This window comes from Numenius arquata, chromosome 24 (assembly GCF_964106895.1).
Source record: "Numenius arquata chromosome 24, bNumArq3.hap1.1, whole genome shotgun sequence".
Classification (NCBI taxonomy): Eukaryota; Metazoa; Chordata; class Aves; order Charadriiformes; family Scolopacidae; genus Numenius; species Numenius arquata.
This window is the reverse complement of record NC_133599.1, coordinates 7,690,497-7,711,210: the sequence shown is the minus strand read 5'-3', so window position 1 is coordinate 7,711,210 and position 20,714 is coordinate 7,690,497.

Genomic DNA, 20,714 nt, shown 5'->3' with positions numbered 1-20,714 from the left:
GGCGCTCATGGAAACCTACAGGACCCTACGGAACTGTACGAGACTCTACAGGCCCTTAGGGAACACCACAGGCCCCTACGGAACCATACGAGACTCTACAGGCCCCTAGGGAACACCACCGGCCCCTACGGAACCCTACACAACCCTCTGGAAACTTATGGAATACTACAAGCTCCTACCAACCCCTTGCGGGCACTTACACAACCCTACAGGCCCCTACGGAAATCTACGGGACTCTACGGGCCCCTAGGGAAGCCTACATATTTCGACGGAACCCTACGAGCCCCTCTGGAACCCTACAGAATACTCCAGGACCAGACAGCACTCTACAAGACCCTTAGCAACACAACGGAACCTCACTAAAACCCTATGGGCTCCTACAGAACACTGCAGGCGCCTACGGAACCCTACAGACCCTGACGGAATACTACCAGCCACTACGGAAACCTATGGCCCCTACGGAACTCTACGGAACCTGACAGAAACACTGTGGGCCCCTACAGGCCCTTGCGGGCACTTGCAGAACTCTGCAGGAACCCACGGAACTTTATGGAACCCTACCAGCCCCTACGGAAGCCTAAAGACCCTTGCAGGCAGTTACGGAACGGTACAGGGCCCTAGGGAACTTTACCAGCCACTACGGAACTCTACGGGCCCCTACGGAACCCTGCAGAACCCTCCAGAACCTTACACAATCCCACGGATTCCTACAGACTCCTGCGGGCACTTACTCAACCCTAGAGGCCCCTACGGAACACTGCCAGCCGCTATGGAAGGAACCCTACGGGCCCCTACAGAACACTACTGGCTCCTGCGGTACTCTACAGGCCTCTAGGGAACCTACGAAGCTCTACGGAGTCCTATGGATCCTTACGGAACAGTACGGGCCCCTTCAGACCTCTGCGGGCGCTTATGGAAACCTACAGGACCCTACGGAACTGTACGAGACTCTACAGGCCCTTAGGGAACACCACAGGCGCCTACGGAACCATACGAGACTCTACAGGCCCCTAGGGAACACCACCGGCCCCTACGGAACCCTACACAACCCTCTGGAAACTTATGGAATCCTACAAGCTCCTACCAACCCCTGCGGGCACTTACACAACCCTACAGGCCCCTACGGAAATCTACGGGACTCTACGGGCCCCTAGGGAAGCCTACAGATTTCGACGGAACCCTACAAGCCCCTCTGGAACCCTACAGAATACTCCAGGACCCGACAGCAATCTACAAGACCCTTAGCAACACAACGGAACCTCACTAAAACCCTATGGGCTCCTACAGAACACTGCAGGCGCCTACGGAACCCTACAGACCCCTATGGAACCCTACAGACACCTGCTGGCACTTACAGAACCCTGCAGGCCCCTACGGAACCCTACAGGTCCATACAGAACCCCACAGGGCCCTACGGAACTTTACCAGCCACTACGGAACTCTACGGGCCCCTACAGAACCCTGCAAAACCCTCCAGAACCTTACAGAATCCCACGGATTCCTACAGACTCCTGCGGGCACTTACACAACCCCAGAGGCCCCTACGGAACACTGCCAGCCCCTATGGAAGGAACCTTACGGACCCCTACAGAACACTACTGGCTCCTGCGGTACTCTACAGGCCTGTAGGAAACCTACGAAGCTCTACGGAGCCCTATGGATCCTTACGGAACAGTACGGGCCCCTTCAGACCTCTGCGGGTGCTTATGGAAACCTACAGGACCCTACGGAACTGCACGAGACTCTACAGGCCCCTAGGGAACACCACAGGCCCCTACGGAACCCTACACAACCCTCCGGAAATATATGGCACCCTACAAGCTCCTACCAACCCCTGCGGGCACTTACACAACCCTACAGGCCCCTACGGAAATCTACGGGACTCTACGGGCCCCTAGGGAAGCCTACAGATTTCGACGCAACCCTACGAGCCCCTCTGGAACCCTACAGAATACTCCAGGACCTGACAGCACTCTACAAGACCCTTAGGAACACAACGGAACCTCACTAAAACCCTATGGGCTCCTACAGAACACTGCAGGTGCCTACGGAACCCTACAGAACCCTACGGAATACTACCAGCCACTACGGAAACCTATGGCCCCTACGGAACTCTACGGAACCTGACAGAAACACTGTGCGCCCCTACAGGCCCTTGCGGGCACTTGCAGAACTCTGCAGGAACCCACGGAACTTTATGGAACCCTACCAGCCCCTACGGAAGCCTAAAGACCCTTGCAGGCAGTTACGGAACGGTACAGGGCCCTAGGGAACTTTACCAGCCACTACGGAACTCTACGGGCCCCTACGGAACCCTGCAGAACCCTCCAGAACCTTACACAATCCCACGGATTCCTACAGACTCCTGCGGGCACTTACTCAACCCTAGAGGACCCTACAGAACACTGCCAGCCCCTATGGAAGGAACCCTACGGGCCCCTACAGAACACTACTGGCTCCTGCGGTACTCTACAGGCCTCTAGGGAACCTACGAAGCTCTACGGAGCCCTATGGATCCTTACGGAACAGTACGGGCCCCTTCAGACCTCTGCGGGCGCTTATGGAAACCTACAGGACCCTACGGAACTGTACGAGACTCTACAGGCTCTTAGGGAACACCACAGGCCCCTACGGAATCATACGAGACTCTACAGGCCCCTAGGGAACACCACCGGCCCCTACGGAACCCTACACAACCCTCTGGAAACTTATGGAATCCTACAAGCTCCTACCAACCCCTGCGGGCACTTACACAACCCTACAGGCCCCTACGGAAATCTACGGGACTCTACGGGCCCCTAGGGAACCCTACAGATTTTGACGGAACCCTACAAGCCCCTCTGGAACCCTACAGAATACTCCAGGACCCGACAGCACTCTACAAGACCCTTAGCAACACAACGGAACCTCACTAAAACCCTATGGGCTCCTACAGAACACTGCAGGTGCCTACGGAACCCTACAGACCCCGACGGAATACTACCAGCCACTACGGAAACCTATGGCCCCTACGGAACTCTACGGAACCTGACAGAAACACTGTGCGCCCCTACAGGCCCTTGCGGGCACTTGCAGAACTCTGCAGGAACCCACGGAACTTTATGGAACCCTACCAGCCCCTGCGGAAGCCTAAAGACCCTTGCAGGCAGTTACGGAACGGTACAGGGCTCTAGGGAACTTTACCAGCCACTACGGAACTCTACGGGCCCCTACGGAACCCTGCAGAACCCTCCAGAACCTTACAGAATCCCACGGATTCCTACAGACTCCTGTGGGCACTTACTCAACCCTAGAGGCCCCTACGGAACACTGCCAGCCCCTATGGAATGAACCCTACGGGCCCCTACAGAACACTACTGGCTCCTGCGGTACTCTACAGGCCTCTAGGGAACCTACGAAGCTCTACGGAGTCCTATGGATCCTTACGGAACAGTACGGGCCCCTTCAGACCTCTGCGGGCGCTCATGGAAACCTACAGGCCCCTACGGAACTGTACGAGACTCTACAGGCCCTTAGGGAACACCACAGGCCCCTGCGGAATCATACGAGACTCTACAGGCCCCTAGGGAACACCACCGGCCCCTACGGAACCCTACACAACCCTCTGGAAACTTATGGAATCCTACAAGCTCCTACCAACCCCTGCGGGCACTTACACAACCCTACAGGCCCCTACGGAAATCTACGGGACTCTACGGGCCCCTAGGGAAGCCTACAGATTTCGACGGAACCCTACAAGCCCCTCTGGAACCCTACAGAATACTCCAGGACCAGACAGCACTCTACAAGACCCTTAGCAACACAACGGAACCTCACTAAAACCCTATGGGCTCCTACAGAACACTGCAGGCGCCTACGGAACCCTACACACCCCGACGGAATACTACCAGCCACTACGGAAACCTATGGCCCCTACGGAACTCTACGGAACCTGACAGAAACACTGTGGGCCCCTACAGGCCCTTGCGGGCACTTGCAGAACTCTGCAGGAACCCACGGAACTTTATGGAACCCTACCAGCCCCTGCGGAAGCCTAAAGACCCTTGCAGGCAGTTACGGAACGGTACAGGGCTCTAGGGAACTTTACCAGCCACTACGGAACTCTACGGGCCCCTACGGAACCCTGCAGAACCCTCCAGAACCTTACAGAATCCCACGGATTCCTACAGACTCCTGCGGGCACTTACTCAACCCTAGAGGCCCCTACGGAACACTGCCAGCCCCTATGGAATGAACCCTACGGGCCCCTACAGAACACTACTGGCTCCTGCGGTACTCTACAGGCCTCTAGGAAACCTACGAAGCTCTACGGAGCCCTATGGATCCTTACGGAACAGTACGGGCCCCTTCAGACCTCTGCGGGCGCTCATGGAAACCTACAGGACCCTACGGAACTGTACGAGACTCTACAGGCCCTTAGGGAACACCACAGGCCCCTACGGAACCATACGAGACTCTACAGGCCCCTAGGGAACACCACCGGCCCCTACGGAACCCTACACAACCCTCTGGAAACTTATGGAATACTACAAGCTCCTACCAACCCCTGCGGGCACTTACACAACCCTACAGGCCCCTACGGAAATCTACGGGACTCTACGGGCCCCTAGGGAAGCCTACAGATTTCGACGGAACCCTACAAGCCCCTCTGGAACCCTACAGAATACTCCAGGACCCGACAGCACTCTACAAGACCCTTAGCAACACAACGGAACCTCACTAAAACCCTATGGGCTCCTACAGAACACTGCAGGTGCCTACGGAACCCTACAGACCCCGACGGAATACTACCAGCCACTACGGAAACCTATGGCCCCTACGGAACTCTACGGAACCTGACAGAAACACTGTGCGCCCCTACAGGCCCTTGCGGGCACTTGCAGAACTCTGCAGGTACCCACGGAACTTTATGGAACCCTACCAGCCCCTACGGAAGCCTAAAGACCCTTGCAGGCAGTTACGGAACGGTACAGGGCCCTAGGGAACTTTACCAGCCACTACGGAACTCTACGGGCCCCTACGGAACCCTGCAGAACCCTCCAGAACCTTACACAATCCCACGGATTCCTACAGACTCCTGCGGGCACTTACTCAACCCTAGAGGCCCCTACGGAACACTGCCAGCCGCTATGGAAGGAACCCTACGGGCCCCTACAGAACACTACTGGCTCCTGCGGTACTCTACAGGCCTCTAGGGAACCTACGAAGCTCTACGGAGTCCTATGGATCCTTACGGAACAGTACGGGCCCCTTCAGACCTCTGCGGGCGCTCATGGAAACCTACAGGCCCCTACGGAACTGCACGAGACTCTACAGGCCCCTAGGGAACACCACAGGCCCCTACGGAACCCTACACAACCCTCCGGAAATATATGGCACCCTACAAGCTCCTACCAACCCCTGCGGGCACTTACACAACCGTACAGGCCCCTACGGAAATCTACGGGACTCTACGGGCCCCTAGGGAAGCCTACAGATTTCGACGGAACCCTACAAGCCCCTCTGGAACCCTACAGAATACTCCAGGACCAGACAGCACTCTACAAGACCCTTAGCAACACAACGGAACCTCACTAAAACCCTATGGGCTCCTACAGAACACTGCAGGCGCCTACGGAACCCTACAGACCCCGACGGAATACTACCAGCCACTACGGAAACCTATGGCCCCTACGGAACTCTACGGAACCTGACAGAAACACTGTGCGCCCCTACAGGCCCTTGCGGGCACTTGCAGAACTCTGCAGGAACCCACGGAACTTTATGGAACCCTACCAGCCCCTACGGAAGCCTAAAGACCCTTGCAGGCAGTTACGGAATGGTACAGGGCCCTAGGGAACTTTACCAGCCACTACGGAACTCTACGGGCCCCTACGGAACCCTGCAGACACCTGCGGGCACTTACAGAACCCTGCAGGCCCCTACAGAACCCTACAGGTCCATACAGAACCCCACAGGGCCCTACGGAACTTTACCAGCCACTACGGAACTCTACGGGCCCCTACAGAACCCCGCAGAACCCTCCAGAACCTTACACAATCCCACGGATTCCTACAGACTCCTGCGGGCACTTACTCAACCCTAGAGGCCCCTACGGAACACTGCCAGCCCCTATGGAAGGAACCCTACGGGCCCCTACAGAACACTACTGGCTCCTGCGGTACTCTACAGGCCTCTAGGGAACCTACGAAGCTCTACGGAGTCCTATGGATCCTTACGGAACAGTACGGGCCCCTTCAGACCTCTGCGGGCGCTCATGGAAACCTACAGGACCCTACGGAACTGTACGAGACTCTACAGGCCCTTAGGGAACACCACAGGCCCCTATGGAACCATACGAGACTCTACAGGCCTCTAGGGAACACCACCGGCCCCTACGGAACCCTACACAACCCTCCGGAAATATATGGCACCCTACAAGCTCCTACCAACCCCTGCGGGCACTTACACAACCCTACAGGCCCCTACGGAAATCTACGGGACTCTACGGGCCCCTAGGGAAGCCTACAGATTTTGACGGAACCCTACAAGCCCCTCTGGAACCCTACAGAATACTCCAGGACCCGACAGCACTCTACAAGACCCTTAGCAACACAACGGAACCTCACTAAAACCCTATGGGCTCCTACAGAACACTGCAGGCGCCTACGGAACCCTACAGACCCCGACGGAATACTACCAGCCACTACGGAAACCTATGGCCCCTACGGAACTCTACGGAACCTGACAGAAACACTGTGCGCCCCTACAGGCCCTTGCGGGCACTTGCAGAACTCTGCAGGAACCCACGGAACTTTATGGAACCCTACCAGCCCCTACGGAAGCCTAAACACCCTTGCAGGCAGTTACGGAACGGTACAGGGCCCTAGGGAACTTTACCAGCCACTACGGAACTCTACGGGCCCCTACGGAACGCTGCAGACACCTGCGGGCACTTACAGAACCCTGCAGGCCCCTACAGAACCCTACAGGTCCATACAGAACCCCACAGGGCCCTACGGAACTTTACCAGCCACTACGGAACTCTACGGGCCCCTACAGAACCCCGCAGAACCCTCCAGAACCTTACACAATCCCACGGATTCCTACAGACTCCTGCGGGCACTTACTCAACCCTAGAGGCCCCTACGGAACACTGCCAGCCCCTATGGAAGGAACCCTACGGGCCCCTACAGAACACTACTGGCTCCTGCGGTACTCTACAGGCCTCTAGGGAACCTACGAAGCTCTACAGAGCCCTATGGATCCTTACGGAACAGTACGGGCCCCTTCAGACCTCTGCGGGCGCTCATGGAAACCTACAGGACCCTACGGAACTGTACGAGACTCTACAGGCCCTTAGGGAACACCACAGGCCCCTACGGAACCATACGAGACTCTACAGGCCTCTAGGGAACACCACCGGCCCCTACGGAACCCTACACAACCCTCCGGAAATATATGGCACCCTACAAGCTCCTACCAACCCCTGCGGGCACTTACACAACCCTACAGGCCCCTACGGAAATCTACGGGACTCTACGGGCCCCTAGGGAAGCCTACAGATTTCGACGGAACCCTACAAGCCCCTCTGGAACCCTACAGAATACTCCAGGACCAGACAGCACTCTACAAGACCCTTAGCAACACAACGGAACCTCACTAAAACCCTATGGGCTCCTACAGAACACTGCAGGCGCCTACGGAACCCTACACACCCCGACGGAATACTACCAGCCACTACGGAAACCTATGGCCCCTACGGAACTCTACGGAACCTGACAGAAACACTGTGGGCCCCTACAGGCCCTTGCGGGCACTTGCAGAACTCTGCAGGAACCCACGGAACTTTATGGAACCCTACCAGCCCCTGCGGAAGCCTAAAGACCCTTGCAGGCAGTTACGGAACGGTACAGGGCTCTAGGGAACTTTACCAGCCACTACGGAACTCTACGGGCCCCTACGGAACCCTGCAGAACCCTCCAGAACCTTACAGAATCCCACGGATTCCTACAGACTCCTGTGGGCACTTACTCAACCCTAGAGGCCCCTACGGAACACTGCCAGCCCCTATGGAATGAACCCTACGGGCCCCTACAGAACACTACTGGCTCCTGCGGTACTCTACAGGCCTCTAGGGAACCTACGAAGCTCTACGGAGTCCTATGGATCCTTACGGAACAGTACGGGCCCCTTCAGACCTCTGCGGGCGCTCATGGAAACCTACAGGCCCCTACGGAACTGTACGAGACTCTACAGGCCCTTAGGGAACACCACAGGCCCCTGCGGAATCATACGAGACTCTACAGGCCCCTAGGGAACACCACCGGCCCCTACGGAACCCTACACAACCCTCTGGAAACTTATGGAATCCTACAAGCTCCTACCAACCCCTGCGGGCACTTACACAACCCTACAGGCCCCTACGGAAATCTACGGGACTCTACGGGCCCCTAGGGAAGCCTACAGATTTCGACGGAACCCTACAAGCCCCTCTGGAACCCTACAGAATACTCCAGGACCAGACAGCACTCTACAAGACCCTTAGCAACACAACGGAACCTCACTAAAACCCTATGGGCTCCTACAGAACACTGCAGGCGCCTACGGAACCCTACACACCCCGACGGAATACTACCAGCCACTACGGAAACCTATGGCCCCTACGGAACTCTACGGAACCTGACAGAAACACTGTGCGCCCCTACAGGCCCTTGCGGGCACTTGCAGAACTCTGCAGGAACCCACGGAACTTTATGGAACCCTACCAGCCCCTGCGGAAGCCTAAAGACCCTTGCAGGCAGTTACGGAACGGTACAGGGCTCTAGGGAACTTTACCAGCCACTACGGAACTCTACGGGCCCCTACGGAACCCTGCAGAACCCTCCAGAACCTTACAGAATCCCACGGATTCCTACAGACTCCTGCGGGCACTTACTCAACCCTAGAGGCCCCTACGGAACACTGCCAGCCCCTATGGAATGAACCCTACGGGCCCCTACAGAACACTACTGGCTCCTGCGGTACTCTACAGGCCTCTAGGGAACCTACGAAGCTCTACGGAGTCCTATGGATCCTTACGGAACAGTACGGGCCCCTTCAGACCTCTGCGGGCGCTCATGGAAACCTACAGGACCCTACGGAACTGCACGAGACTCTACAGGCCCTTAGGGAACACCACAGGCCCCTACGGAACCATACGAGACTCTACAGGCCCCTAGGGAACACCACCGGCCCCTACGGAACCCTACACAACCCTCCGGAAATATATGGCACCCTACAAGCTCCTACCAACCCCTGCGGGCACTTACACAACCCTACAGGCCCCTACGGAAATCTACGGGACTCTACGGGCCCCTAGGGAACCCTACAGATTTCGACGGAACCCTACAAGCCCCTCTGGAACCCTACAGAATACTCCAGGACCAGCCAGCACTCTACAAGACCCTTAGCAACACAACGGAACCTCACTAAAACCCTATGGGCTCCTACAGAACACTGCAGGCGCCTACGGAACCCTACAGACCCCGACGGAATACTACCAACCACTACGGAAACCTATGGCCCCTACGGAACTCTACGGAACCTGACAGAAACACTGTGCGCCCCTACAGGCCCTTGCGGGCACTTGCAGAACTCTGCAGGTACCCACGGAACTTTATGGAACCCTACCAGCCCCTACGGAAGCCTAAAGACACTTGCAGGCAGTTACGGAACGGTACAGGGCCCTAGGGAACTTTACCAGCCACTACGGAACTCTACGGGCCCCTACGGAACCCAGCAGAACCCTCCAGAACCTTACACAATCCCACGGATTCCTACAGACTCCTGTGGGCACTTACTCAACCCTAGAGGCCCCTACGGAACACTGCCAGCCCCTATGGAATGAACCCTACAGGCCCCTACAGAACACTACTGGCTCCTGCGGTACTCTACAGGCCTCTAGGGAACCTACGAAGCTCTACGGAGTCCTATGGATCCTTACGGAACAGTACGGGCCCCTTCAGACCTCTGCGGGCGCTCATGGAAACCTACAGGCCCCTACGGAACTGTACGAGACTCTACAGGCCCTTAGGGAACACCACAGGCCCCTACGGAACCCTACACAACCCTCCGGAAATATATGGCACCCTACAAGCTCCTACCAACCCCTGCGGGCACTTACACAACCCTACAGGCCCCTACGGAAATCTACGGGACTCTACGGGCCCCTAGGGAAGCCTACAGATTTCGACGGAACCCTACAAGCCCCTCTGGAACCCTACAGAATACTCCAGGACCAGACAGCACTCTACAAGACCCTTAGCAACACAACGGAACCTCACTAAAACCCTATGGGCTCCTACAGAACACTGCAGGCGCCTACGGAACCCTACAGACCCCGACGGAATACTACCAGCCACTACGGAAACCTATGGCCCCTACGGAACTCTACGGAACCTGACAGAAACACTGTGCGCCCCTACAGGCCCTTGCGGGCACTTGCAGAACTCTGCAGGAACCCACGGAACTTTATGGAACCCTACCAGCCCCTACGGAAGCCTAAAGACCCTTGCAGGCAGTTACGGAATGGTACAGGGCCCTAGGGAACTTTACCAGCCACTACGGAACTCTACGGGCCCCTACGGAACCCTGCAGACACCTGCGGGCACTTACAGAACCCTGCAGGCCCCTACAGAACCCTACAGGTCCATACAGAACCCCACAGGGCCCTACGGAACTTTACCAGCCACTACGGAACTCTACGGGCCCCTACAGAACCCCGCAGAACCCTCCAGAACCTTACACAATCCCACGGATTCCTACAGACTCCTGCGGGCACTTACTCAACCCTAGAGGCCCCTACGGAACACTGCCAGCCCCTATGGAAGGAACCCTACGGGCCCCTACAGAACACTACTGGCTCCTGCGGTACTCTACAGGCCTCTAGGGAACCTACGAAGCTCTACGGAGTCCTATGGATCCTTACGGAACAGTACGGGCCCCTTCAGACCTCTGCGGGCGCTCATGGAAACCTACAGGACCCTACGGAACTGTACGAGACTCTACAGGCCCTTAGGGAACACCACAGGCCCCTACGGAACCATACGAGACTCTACAGGCCTCTAGGGAACACCACCGGCCCCTACGGAACCCTACACAACCCTCCGGAAATATATGGCACCCTACAAGCTCCTACCAACCCCTGCGGGCACTTACACAACCCTACAGGCCCCTACGGAAATCTACGGGACTCCACGGGCCCCTAGGGAAGCCTACATATTTTGACGGAACCCTACAAGCCCCTCTGGAACCCTACAGAATACTCCAGGACCCGACAGCACTCTACAAGACCCTTAGCAACACAACGGAACCTCACTAAAACCCTATGGGCTCCTACAGAACACTGCAGGCGCCTACGGAACCCTACAGACACCGACGGAATACTACCAGCCACTACGGAAACCTATGGCCCCTACGGAACTCTACGGAACCTGACAGAAACACTGTGGGCCCCTACAGGCCCTTGCGGGCACTTGCAGAACTCTGCAGGAACCCACGGAACTTTATGGAACCCTACCAGCCCCTACGGAAGCCTAAAGACCCTTGCAGGCAGTTACGGAACGGTACAGGGCCCTAGGGAACTTTACCAGCCACTACGGAACTCTACGGGCCCCTACGGAACCCTTCAGAACCCTCCAGAACCTTACACAATCCCACGGATTCCTACAGACTCCTGCGGGCACTTACTCAACCCTAGAGGCCCCTACGGAACACTGTCAGCCCCTATGGAATGAACCCTACAGGCCCCTACAGAACACTACTGGCTCCTGCGGTACTCTACAGGCCTCTAGGGAACCTACGAAGCTCTACGGAGCCCTATGGATCCTTACGGAACAGTACGGGCCCCTTCAGACCTCTGCGGGCGCTCATGGAAACCTACAGGACCCTACGGAACTGTACGAGACTCTACAGGCCCTTAGGGAACACCACAGGCCCCTACGGAACCATACGAGACTCTACAGGCCCCTAGGGAACACCACCGGCCCCTACGGAACCCTACACAACCCTCTGGAAACTTATGGAATCCTACAAGCTCCTACCAACCCCTGCGGGCACTTACACAACCCTACAGGCCCCTACGGAAATCTACGGGACTCTACGGGCCCCTAGGGAATCCTACAGATTTCGACGGAACCCTACAAGCCCCTCTGGAACCCTACAGAATACTCCAGGACCAGACAGCACTCTACAAGACCCTTAGCAACACAACGGAACCTCACTAAAACCCTATGGGCTCCTACAGAACACTGCAGGCGCCTACGGAACCCTACAGACCCCGACGGAATACTACCAGCCACTACGGAAACCTATGGCCCCTACGGAACTCTACGGAACCTGACAGAAACACTGTGGGCCCCTACAGGCCCTTGCGGGCACTTGCAGAACTCTGCAGGAACCCACGGAACTTTATGGAACCCTACCAGCCCCTACGGAAGCCTAAAGACCCTTGCAGGCAGTTACGGAACGGTACAGGGCCCTAGGGAACTTTACCAGCCACTACGGAACTCTACGGGCCCCTACGGAACCCTTCAGAACCCTCCAGAACCTTACACAATCCCACGGATTCCTACAGACTCCTGCGGGCACTTACTCAACCCTAGAGGCCCCTACGGAACACTGCCAGCCCCTATGGAATGAACCCTACAGGCCCCTACAGAACACTACTGGCTCCTGCGGTACTCTACAGGCCTCTAGGGAACCTACGAAGCTCTACGGAGCCCTATGGATCCTTACGGAACAGTACGGGCCCCTTCAGACCTCTGCGGGCGCTCATGGAAACCTACAGGACCCTACGGAACTGTACGAGACTCTACAGGCCCTTAGGGAACACCACAGGCCCCTACGGAACCATACGAGACTCTACAGGCCCCTAGGGAACACCACCGGCCCCTACGGAACCCTACACAACCCTCTGGAAACTTATGGAATCCTACAAGCTCCTACCAACCCCTGCGGGCACTTACACAACCCTACAGGCCCCTACGGAAATCTACGGGACTCTACGGGCCCCTAGGGAATCCTACAGATTTCGACGGAACCCTACAAGCCCCTCTGGAACCCTACAGAATACTCCAGGACCAGACAGCACTCTACAAGACCCTTAGCAACACAACGGAACCTCACTAAAACCCTATGGGCTCCTACAGAACACTGCAGGCGCCTACGGAACCCTACAGACCCCGACGGAATACTACCAGCCACTACGGAAACCTATGGCCCCTACGGAACTCTACGGAACCTGACAGAAACACTGTGCGCCCCTACAGGCCCTTGCGGGCACTTGCAGAACTCTGCAGGAACCCACGGAACTTTATGGAACCCTACCAGCCCCTACGGAAGCCTAAAGACCCTTGCAGGCAGTTACGGAACGGTACAGGGCCCTAGGGAACTTTACCAGCCACTACGGAACTCTACGGGCCCCTACGGAACCCTTCAGAACCCTCCAGAACCTTACACAATCCCACGGATTCCTACAGACTCCTGCGGGCACTTACTCAACCCTAGAGGCCCCTACGGAACACTGCCAGCCCCTATGGAATGAACCCTACAGGCCCCTACAGAACACTACTGGCTCCTGCGGTACTCTACAGGCCTCTAGGGAACCTACGAAGCTCTACGGAGCCCTATGGATCCTTACGGAACAGTACGGGCCCCTTCAGACCTCTGCGGGCGCTCATGGAAACCTACAGGACCCTACGGAACTGTACGAGACTCTACAGGCCCTTAGGGAACACCACAGGCCCCTACGGAACCATACGAGACTCTACAGGCCCCTAGGGAACACCACCGGCCCCTACGGAACCCTACACAACCCTCTGGAAACTTATGGAATCCTACAAGCTCCTACCAACCCCTGCGGGCACTTACACAACCCTACAGGCCCCTACGGAAATCTACGGGACTCTACGGGCCCCTAGGGAATCCTACAGATTTCGACGGAACCCTACAAGCCCCTCTGGAACCCTACAGAATACTCCAGGACCAGCCAGCACTCTACAAGACCCTTAGCAACACAACGGAACCTCACTAAAACCCTATGGGCTCCTACAGAACACTGCAGGCGCCTACGGAACCCTACAGACCCCGACGGAATACTACCAGCCACTACGGAAACCTATGGCCCCTACGGAACTCAACGGAACCTGACAGAAACACTGTGCGCCCCTACAGGCCCTTGCGGGCACTTGCAGAACTCTGCAGGTACCCACGGAACTTTATGGAACCCTACCAGCCCCTACGGAAGCCTAAAGACACTTGCAGGCAGTTACGGAACGGTACAGGGCCCTAGGGAACTTTACCAGCCACTACGGAACTCTACGGGCACCTACGGAACCCAGCAGAACCCTCCAGAACCTTACACAATCCCACGGATTCCTACAGACTCCTGTGGGCACTTACTCAACCCTAGAGGCCCCTACGGAACACTGCCAGCCCCTATGGAATGAACCCTACAGGCCCCTACAGAACACTACTGGCTCCTGCGGTACTCTACAGGCCTCTAGGGAACCTACGAAGCTCTACGGAGCCCTATGGATCCTTACGGAACAGTACGGGCCCCTTCAGACCTCTGCGGGCGCTCATGGAAACCTACAGGACCCTACGGAACTGTACGAGACTCTACAGGCCCTTAGGGAACACCACAGGCCCCTACGGAACCATACGAGACTCTACAGGCCCCTAGGGAACACCACCGGCCCCTACGGAACCCTACACAACCCTCTGGAAACTTATGGAATCCTACAAGCTCCTACCAACCCCTGCGGGCACTTACACAACCCTACAGGCCCCTACGGAAATCTACGGGACTCTACGGGCCCCTAGGGAATCCTACAGATTTCGACGGAACCCTACAAGCCCCTCTGGAACCCTACAGAATACTCCAGGACCAGACAGCACTCTACAAGACCCTTAGCAACACAACGGAACCTCACTAAAACCCTATGGGCTCCTACAGAACACTGCAGGCGCCTACGGAACCCTACACACCCCGACGGAATACTACCAGCCACTACGGAAACCTATGGCCCCTACGGAACTCTACGGAACCTGACAGAAACACTGTGCGCCCCTACAGGCCCTTGCGGGCACTTGCAGAACTCTGCAGGAACCCACGGAACTTTATGGAACCCTACCAGCCCCTACGGAAGCCTAAAGACCCTTGCAGGCAGTTACGGAACGGTACAGGGCCCTAGGGAACTTTACCAGCCACTACGGAACTCTACGGGCCCCTACGGAACCCTTCAGAACCCTCCAGAACCTTACACAATCCCACGGATTCCTACAGACTCCTGCGGGCACTTACTCAACCCTAGAGGCCCCTACGGAACACTGCCAGCCCCTATGGAATGAACCCTACAGGCCCCTACAGAACACTACTGGCTCCTGCGGTACTCTACAGGCCTCTAGGGAACCTACGAAGCTCTACGGAGCCCTATGGATCCTTACGGAACAGTACGGGCCCCTTCAGACCTCTGCGGGCGCTCATGGAAACCTACAGGACCCTACGGAACTGTACGAGACTCTACAGGCCCTTAGGGAACACCACAGGCCCCTACGGAACCATACGAGACTCTACAGGCCCCTAGGGAACACCACCGGCCCCTACGGAACCCTACACAACCCTCTGGAAACTTATGGAATCCTACAAGCTCCTACCAACCCCTGCGGGCACTTACACAACCCTACAGGCCCCTACGGAAATCTACGGGACTCTACGGGCCCCTAGGGAATCCTACAGATTTCGACGGAACCCTACAAGCCCCTCTGGAACCCTACAGAATACTCCAGGACCAGCCAGCACTCTACAAGACCCTTAGCAACACAACGGAACCTCACTAAAACCCTATGGGCTCCTACAGAACACTGCAGGCGCCTACGGAACCCTACAGACCCCGACGGAATACTACCAGCCACTACGGAAACCTATGGCCCCTACGGAACTCAACGGAACCTGACAGAAACACTGTGCGCCCCTACAGGCCCTTGCGGGCACTTGCAGAACTCTGCAGGTACCCACGGAACTTTATGGAACCCTACCAGCCCCTACGGAAGCCTAAAGACACTTGCAGGCAGTTACGGAACGGTACAGGGCCCTAGGGAACTTTACCAGCCACTACGGAACTCTACGGGCACCTACGGAACCCAGCAGAACCCTCCAGAACCTTACACAATCCCACGGATTCCTACAGACTCCTGTGGGCACTTACTCAACCCTAGAGGCCCCTACGGAACACTGCCAGCCCCTATGGAATGAACCCTACAGGCCCCTACAGAACACTACTGGCTCCTGCGGTACTCTACAGGCCTCTAGGGAACCTACGAAGCTCTACGGAGCCCTATGGATCCTTACGGAACAGTACGGGCCCCTTCAGACCTCTGCGGGCGCTCATGGAAACCTACAGGACCCTACGGAACTGTACGAGACTCTACAGGCCCTTAGGGAACACCACAGGCCCCTACGGAACCATACGAGACTCTACAGGCCCCTAGGGAACACCACCGGCCCCTACGGAACCCTACACAACCCTCTGGAAACTTATGGAATCCTACAAGCTCCTACCAACCCCTGCGGGCACTTACACAACCCTACAGGCCCCTATGGAAATCTACGGGACTCTACGGGCCCCTAGGGAACCCTACAGATTTTGATGGAACCCTACAAGCCCCTCTGGAACCCTACAGAATACTCCAGGACCTGACAGCACTCTACAAGACCCTTAGCAACACAACGGAACCTCACTAAAACCCTATGGGCTCCTACAGAACCCTGCAGGCCCCTACAGAACCCTACAGGTCCATACAGAACCCCACAGGGCCCTAGGGAACTTTACCAGCCACTACGGAACTCTACGGGCCCCTACAGAACCCTGCAGAACCCTCCAGAACATTACAGAATCCCACGGATTCCTACAGACTCCTGCGGGCACTTACAGAACCCTAGAGGCCCCTACGGAACACTGCCAGCCCCTATGGAAGGAACCTTACGGACCCCTACAGAACACTACTGGCTCCTGCGGTACTCTACAGGCCTCTAGGAAACCTACGAAGCTCTACGGAGCCCTATGGATCCTTACGGAACAGTACGGCCCCCTTCAGACCTCTGCGGGTGCTTATGGAAACCTACAGGACCCTACGGAACTGTACGAGACTCTACAGGCCCCTAGGGAACAGCACAGGCCCCTACGGAACCCTACACAACCCTCCGGAAATATATGGCACCCTACAAGCTCCTACCAACCCCTGCGGGCACTTACACAACCCTACAGGCCCCTACGGAAATCTACGGGACTCTACAGGCCCCTAGGGAAGCCTACAGATTTCGACGGAACCCTACAAGCCCCTCTGGAACCCTACAGAATACTCCAGGACCCGACAGCACTCTACAAGACCCTTAGCAACACAACGGAACCTCACTAAAACCCTATGGGCTCCTACAGAACACTGCAGGCGCCTACGGAACCCTACAGACCCCGACGGAATACTACCAGCCACTACGGAAACCTATGGCCCCTACGGAACTCTACGGAACCTGACAGAAACACTGTGCGCCCCTACAGGCCCTTGCGGGCACTTGCAGAACTCTGCAGGAACCCACGGAACTTTATGGAACCCTACCAGCCCCTGCGGAAGCCTAAAGACCCTTGCAGGCAGTTACGGAACGGTACAGGGCTCTAGGGAACTTTACCAGCCACTACGGAACTCTACGGGCCCCTACGGAACCCTGCAGAACCCTCCAGAACCTTACAGAATCCCACGGATTCCTACAGACTCCTGCGGGCACTTACTCAACCCTAGAGGCCCCTACGGAACACTGCCAGCCCCTATGGAATGAACCCTACGGGCCCCTACAGAACACTACTGGCTCCTGCGGTACTCTACAGGCCTCTAGGGAACCTACGAAGCTCTACGGAGTCCTATGGATCCTTACGGAACAGTACGGGCCCCTTCAGACCTCTGCGGGCGCTCATGGAAACCTACAGGACCCTACGGAACTGCACGAGACTCTACAGGCCCTTAGGGAACACCACAGGCCCCTACGGAACCATACGAGACTCTACAGGCCCCTAGGGAACACCACCGGCCCCTACGGAACCCTACACAACCCTCCGGAAATATATGGCACCCTACAAGCTCCTACCAACCCCTGCGGGCACTTACACAACCCTACAGGCCCCTACGGAAATCTACGGGACTCTACGGGCCCCTAGGGAACCCTACAGATTTCGACGGAACCCTACAAGCCCCTCTGGAACCCTACAGAATACTCCAGGACCAGCCAGCACTCTACAAGACCCTTAGCAACACAACGGAACCTCACTAAAACCCTATGGGCTCCTACAGAACACTGCAGGCGCCTACGGAACCCTACAGACCCCGACGGAATACTACCAACCACTACGGAAACCTATGGCCCCTACGGAACTCTACGGAACCTGACAGAAACACTGTGCGCCCCTACAGGCCCTTGCGGGCACTTGCAGAACTCTGCAGGTACCCACGGAACTTTATGGAACCCTACCAGCCCCTACGGAAGCCTAAAGACACTTGCAGGCAGTTACGGAACGGTACAGGGCCCTAGGGAACTTTACCAGCCACTACGGAACTCTACGGGCCCCTACGGAACCCAGCAGAACCCTCCAGAACCTTACACAATCCCACGGATTCCTACAGACTCCTGTGGGCACTTACTCAACCCTAGAGGCCCCTACGGAACACTGCCAGCCCCTATGGAATGAACCCTACAGGCCCCTACAGAACACTACTGGCTCCTGCGGTACTCTACAGGCCTCTAGGGAACCTACGAAGCTCTACGGAGTCCTATGGATCCTTACGGAACAGTACGGGCCCCTTCAGACCTCTGCGGGCGCTCATGGAAACCTACAGGCCCCTACGGAACTGTACGAGACTCTACAGGCCCTTAGGGAACACCACAGGCCCCTACGGAACCCTACACAACCCTCCGGAAATATATGGCACCCTACAAGCTCCTACCAACCCCTGCGGGCACTTACACAACCCTACAGGCCCCTACGGAAATCTACGGGACTCTACGGGCCCCTAGGGAAGCCTACAGATTTCGACGGAACCCTACAAGCCCCTCTGGAACCCTACAGAATACTCCAGGACCAGACAGCACTCTACAAGACCCTTAGCAACACAACGGAACCTCACTAAAACCCTATGGGCTCCTACAGAACACTGCAGGCGCCTACGGAACCCTACAGACCCCGACGGAATACTACCAGCCACTACGGAAACCTATGGCCCCTACGGAACTCTACGGAACCTGACAGAAACACTGTGCGCCCCTACAGGCCCTTGCGGGCACTTGCAGAACTCTGCAGGAACCCACGGAACTTTATGGAACCCTACCAGCCCCTACGGAAGCCTAAAGACCCTTGCAGGCAGTTACGGAATGGTACAGGGCCCTAGGGAACTTTACCAGCCACTACGGAACTCTACGGGCCCCTACGGAACCCTGCAGACACCTGCGGGCACTTACAGAACCCTGCAGGCCCCTACAGAACCCTACAGGTCCATACAGAACCCCACAGGGCCCTACGGAACTTTACCAGCCACTACGGAACTCTACGGGCCCCTACAGAACCCCGCAGAACCCTCCAGAACCTTACACAATCCCACGGATTCCTACAGACTCCTGCGGGCACTTACTCAACCCTAGAGGCCCCTACGGAACACTGCCAGCCCCTATGGAAGGAACCCTACGGGCCCCTACAGAACACTACTGGCTCCTGCGGTACTCTACAGGCCTCTAGGGAACCTACGAAGCTCTACGGAGTCCTATGGATCCTTACGGAACAGTACGGGCCCCTTCAGACCTCTGCGGGCGCTCATGGAAACCTACAGGACCCTACGGAACTGTACGAGACTCTACAGGCCCTTAGGGAACACCACAGGCCCCTACGGAACCATACGAGACTCTACAGGCCTCTAGGGAACACCACCGGCCCCTACGGAACCCTACACAACCCTCCGGAAATATATGGCACCCTACAAGCTCCTACCAACCCCTGCGGGCACTTACACAACCCTACAGGCCCCTACGGAAATCTACGGGACTCCACGGGCCCCTAGGGAAGCCTACATATTTTGACGGAACCCTACAAGCCCCTCTGGAACCCTACAGAATACTCCAGGACCAGACAGCACTCTACAAGACCCTTAGCAACACAACGGAACCTCACTAAAACCCTATGGGCTCCTACAGAACACTGCAGGCGCCTACGGAACCCTACAGACCCCGACGGAATACTACCAACCACTACGGAAACCTATGGCCCCTACGGAACTCTACGGAACCTGACAGAAACACTGTGCGCCCCTACAGGCCCTTGCGGGCACTTGCAGAACTCTGCAGGTACCCACGGAACTTTATGGAACCCTACCAGCCCCTACGGAAGCCTAAAGACACTTGCAGGCAGTTACGGAACGGTACAGGGCCCTAGGGAACTTTACCAGCCACTACGGAACTCTACGGGCCCCTACGGAACCCAGCAGAACCCTCCAGAACCTTACACAATCCCACGGATTCCTACAGACTCCTGTGGGCACTTACTCAACCCTAGAGGCCCCTACGGAACACTGCCAGCCCCTATGGAATGAACCCTACAGGCCCCTACAGAACACTACTGGCTCCTGCGGTACTCTACAGGCCTCTAGGGAACCTACGA